This window comes from Solanum lycopersicum, chromosome 2 (assembly GCF_036512215.1).
Source record: "Solanum lycopersicum chromosome 2, SLM_r2.1".
In the NCBI taxonomy this organism is placed as follows: Eukaryota; Viridiplantae; Streptophyta; class Magnoliopsida; order Solanales; family Solanaceae; genus Solanum; species Solanum lycopersicum.
Window position 1 is genome coordinate 43,752,526 of NC_090801.1, and position 6,000 is coordinate 43,758,525.

Here is a 6,000-nt window from a genome sequence, read left to right on the forward strand (position 1 = left end):
ACAAGAATAACATCAATTAGGACATTAATAGCACTAGCGGTAGTGTATGATCTTAAAATCCATCAACAGTGGAGAGTTGGAGGAATAAATTTACACGGAACAACCTGAAGGGTTTGTAGTTCCTGGTAAAAACGATAAAGCGTGCAAACTTGTGAAGTCGCTTTATTGGCTCAAGCAAGCACCCAAACAATGATATGTTAAATTTGACCAAATCAATGTTGGCAGATGGATTCACAATTAACGAATATGTTAAGTTTGTTTACATTAAAAATATTCTGAATATGAAGTCATTGTTTGTCAATATGTTGATGACATGTTAATTATGAGTAAAGACATTGACAATATAAATGTTACTAAGCATATGTTGTCCTTCAATTTCGAAATGAATGACTTAGGAGTTGCTGATTTGACCTTAGGGATCAGAATTTTCAAAGCTCCTCAGGGACTAGCATTATCCCAGTCTCATTATATCGAAAGAGTATTGGATTAGTTCAAGTACTTGAATTTCAATGTTGTCAACACTCCAATTGATTTAAGTTTTAAATTTCATAAGAATGAAGGTGAAAGTGACTCTCAATTGGAATATGTCAGAGTGTTGAGAAGTTTGATGTATATTATGAATTGTACACGACCAAATATAACATGTGTTATTAGCAAACTGAGTCGGTTCAATAGTAATTCAAATCAAAGTCACTATATGGAAATGAAACGTGTGTTGGGGTATCTGAAACATACATAACAACATGTTTTGCATTATAATAAATATTATGTTGTGATTGAAGAATATAGTGATACAATTTCGATCACCAGTTCAAATGAAGAAAAATCTACACAAGTGGTTATGTCTTTACACTTAGTAGAGGAGAAGTCTCTTGGAAATCGTCCAACAAACATGTATCTGCAATGGAATCTGAATTTATATCTTTAGATAAGGCTGTCAAGAAGCTGAATGACTCCGAAATTTCCTAGAGATATTCTATTTTAGCCCAAACCTGTGGGACTTATCTGCATATATTTCCATAGTCAAGCAGCAATAAGTAGGGCAGGGAGCGTCACGTATAACGGCAAGTCTCATCACATACAACAGAGACATAACACTATAAGACAACTGCTCTCTAGTGGAAATATCACAATTGACTATGTGAAGTCAAGCAATAATGTGTCAGATCCACTAACGAAAGACCAAGTGAGAGAGGAAGTTGAAAGATCATCTAAGGGAATGGGTTTACGGCTTATGACAAGTCAGTATGGTGGTAACTCTATCTAGCAGACTAGAGATCCCAAGAGCTAGATTCAAGGAGAAAAGCAAAGTTGTGACTGACGGTTCGACATTGTCAATCAACTCAATCCATTCTCATGAATGATGAAGACAATGTTCAGTAACAAGGTTAAGACTTTAAGGTTTGTTAATGAATTAATAAAGTTTAAGATTTTTAATGATTTGCTAAATTGGAAGATTTGACCAAATAGTGTATCTACGAGATGACAAGGTTAGAATTCACCTATGTGAGTGTGAAGTGTAAGCCTTTTCAAAGAGAATTTTATGTCAAAAGTGTATTCTTCATGAAACCAGGAGGTGTTCATGACTGAAACGAATACAACTGTAACAGTAAAGGGTTAATTGTGTGACATATGGTTGTCTAGGTATACACCAAAACTCAACGGTTCAAAGATATTGCATCTACCGATTAACCGAGTATATCTTACATATGTTAACTATGGAAAGTCCAAAAGAAAACCTGCTTATCCAGATGCAATTGATCCTTGCTTGTAAGTACACACTTTTTCGTGCATTCCTATGTTATAACCATTCCCCATTCATGTGGGGGATTGTTGGATATGTAGCAAGAGTTAATGGGAAATGGAGGGAATATGAAAAGAGAGGAACTTGGAAAGTTGAGAACTTGAAGAGTTGGGAATTTGAAAAGTCATCTTATGCTTTAGTGATGGTATTTGTCCCTCATCAGTTGTGGAGAGAAAAATTAGAGAGTTTAAATATAGAAACACTCCTATTAATTATTAAAGGGGTTGGAAAGAGGGACCCCCTTCGCGCCTTCGTTGTCGCTCGCTTGGCTACGTCTACGACTTCGGCTTTGTCACAAAGTTTGTTTTAATTATTTATTTAACTAAATTAAATTAAATGACCAAAATGTTACAATTAATTAGTTAATCAACCAAACATTTCAATTAATTAGTTAATTGACTGATCCAACTAGGATCCGCGCGAGACCCATTTTATTTAAATTCTTTCCCGTTTTATTTGAATTTTCCAACATTGGAAGTGACTGTTCTGAAAGGTTGCAACTTTCAGAAACAACCATGACCATTTGAAAGATTGCAACTTTCATGAATGGTAATATGGATTCTGAAAGGGTTGCAACCTTTCAGAACCATTTCCTCTTGCCTATAAATACCATTCATTCTTCACAATTTTTCCTTGCGAATTTTTCTAATTTCTTCTTCTTCTTCTGCACAAAGTTTCTTTAATAAATATTACAAAGATACATGTTTGTTGGACGGGTTATGTGGTGCAGATCGCGTAAATAATATCACACTTAATTTACAAAACACACCCTATGTCGCTATTTTTCTCAAAAATCATATTTTTAACAATAAATATGTAAAAACATATACACTAAATGACCAGTCAAAAAAAAACACTGTATATTTATATCTCACAATGTAGTAAAGCATATACATCAATAGAAAAGACTTTGGTAGAAGGATCTCACGTGCCCATTAACAATCCAAACGTGCTTGATGTCCATTTGTGTCTTTTTTTTTTTCATAAAATATTTGCTTATTAATTATAAAATCCAATCATATTTAATTATTGTAATCACATGAAATGAGTTACAAAAAAACCCATCTATTGATATTCTCTACTTAAATAGCATGTATTTTCAATTCCCTTTTAACTATTTTTATGACTTATTTTATCTATAAATACCAATCATCTATGGAGATGTTGCATGTTCATTTTCATTTTTTTATTCTTTCTTTTTAGTGGTATAATCTTTTAATTTTAATTTCTTCATCAATCATGTAGTTAAGTAATAAAAAAAAATATTATTTATATTATTATTATTATTGTTATTATTATTATTATTATTATTAGTATTTTTATTATAGTTATTATTTTTAGTATTTTTATTGTTATTATTAGTATTTTTATTATATTTTTATTATTGATATTGTTATTATTGTTATTATTATTATTATTATTATTATTGTCGTTGTTGTTGTTGTTATTATTGTTATTATTATTATTGTTATTATTTTTATTTTTATTATTATTATTTATTATTTATTATATTATTATTATTATTGTTATTTTTATTATTGATATTGTTATTATTTTAATTTTTTTTTTATTATTACTTTTATTATTATTATTATAACAATTATTATTATTATTGTTGTTATTATTGTTATGAATGTTATTATTATTATTGTTATTATTGTTATTTTTATTATTATTATTTATTATTATTATGATTATATTATTATTATTGTTATTATTATTATTATTATTAATATTATTATTGTTATTATTATTATTATTATTGTTATTATTATTGTTATTATTGTTAATATTGTTATTATTGTTATTATTTTTATTTTATTATTATTTTATTATTATTATAATTATAATTATTATTATTATTATTATCACCCTATGTCGCTATTTTTCTCAAAAATCATATTTTTGACAATAAATATGTAAAAACATATACATCAATAGAAAATCCCATTGTAAGCCAACAACTTCATATGAATGTGGTGCAGATCACGTAAATATAAAGCACACACAATCCAGTCATTTTACAGAGTCCTATTGGCCTTCACGTAGGACCTTTTGCTTTCGAGGATGCCTATCTTTTATATTCTAGCTTAGATGTAGGCATGAGCTAGTAGAGTATGTTCCACTAGTGTTACTTTCCTAGTTATTTTCAGATATTGTATTGGTGTCATTTTTGCAATTTATATTTTTATGCAGATATGACTATGTCTTTCATTTGATTATCTTGATATTAGATGGTTGTCTTGAAACGCTTATGAGTTTATGTAGATAGTCTTATACGAGTCCAATGTTTCTCACTATGAAGTCTAAGTAAACAAAAAGATCAAAATTTTCCGCCAAAATTAATCTAGATGATGTAACAATGACGTATGTAGGCTTGTTTGCAACCCCTGAGAGGTTAACGACGCCCATCTCGTGTGGGGTCTAGACACCGATCGTGACAAGAAACTAACATAAAACATAAAAAAAATACTTTCCCCATGCTGAAGAACGCCCTTTGACACACCTTGGCTCGCCAAGGACACTTGAATTTCACCCAATGGCCCTTGGTTCAGTCTATTTGACCAGCAAGCTCAATAAATGGTTAGTACTTTAATATTTTGCGCATAACGTTTTACCTCATGGTCGGAATTGTACAAACTCAGTGGCGTTGAATAGCGAACTTAGAGACCTTTAATTTGATATTTAATTTTTCACCAAATTAACATTGTGCTAAGAGATATAATCATTTGAATTTGACCCTACAAGTTGTAACTTAAATTTCAGTCCTTGCCCGTTTTGGTTCGCCCATTGGACAGTTAGGCTCACAAACTGAACTAGGCTACTCTCCAAGTGTATCCTTGGATCGCCATTTGTTCCAGTAAACTTGCTAAAAGCGTTGAATATTGGGCGATTGGAGGGGAGAAGGTAGACATGCCAAGAAGGTTGGAAATAATACACCTAGTTATCCCTTTGGAACCTTGAGCTCGCAAACTATACTAGTTGACTCACCATATGCACACTTGGTTCATGCAATTTTCCAGTAGGATCACTAAGTGGTCAGTTTTGTAGGCTTATAACATGATCCATTCATGTCCTAAAACAGTCAACAGATCAACCTTAAGTCACACTAGCCCAAAAATCAAGGCTATAGTTCATTGTACTTCATTTTTGGGTCCATACAATAAGACATAATTAATGATATAGATCCATAAACTAACTTCATATTATCACATGCAATTCAATAGATAGTCATAATCAACCCATTTCTATTCAGTTTAGGGTTTTGAGGAAGACATGGGTTCTTGAAAGGTTTTCATATAAAATCAATTCAAAAACACCAAATCAAGAAAAGGCTATTTTACTTCAACTAAAACAATACTGGTTTACTTCACCAAATGTCACAAAATGGATTTCATCATCAAATCATTGTTTTTGGGAAGGAATTATTTGTACCAAAAATTCAGTTTCTAGGATTCAAATCCCTTTTGGAAATATCTCAAAACCAATCCCAAATTTCATTTGTGATCTTAAAAATCTTACCTTTCTTGATTTTAACCATAATTTCATCCCTGGAAACTTCCCTCATATCTACAATTGTTCAAATCTTGAATTTTTAGACCTTTCTTATAACTACATAGATGGTAATCTCCCTGATGAGATTAACCGTTTTTCGAGTAATCTAAAGTACCTAAATATAACAGCCAACAACTTCAATGGTGATATACCTAATGGAATCGGTGGTTTGAGTCAGCTCAAAGTACTTGAGCTGGCTGGGAATTTTTTCGGTTGATCATTTCCTGAAGATATAGGTGAATTGTTGAATCTTGAAGTACTTGTGATGAGCTTGAATCCTTTTGCTCCACAAGCTATACCTTCAAGATTCACAAAGTTGAAAAAATTGAAAAATTTTTGGACGACAGAAGCAAATTTGATTGGAAATATCCCTGAAAATATTGGTAATATGACAAGTCTTGAATTTTTGGATTTGTCGAAAAATGGATTGAGTGGTAGTATCCCTGATGGTTTGTTTCAGCTGAAGAATTTGAGTATTGTCTATTTGTATACTAACAAACTGTCAGGGGAAATACCGCAGTTAGTTTCATCAAGGAGTTTAAATGTTGTTGATTTGTGTAACAATAGTTTGACAGGAAGAATACCAGAAGATTTCGGAAAATTGACAAAAATGACTGGATTGTCTTTGTTTTACAATCAAT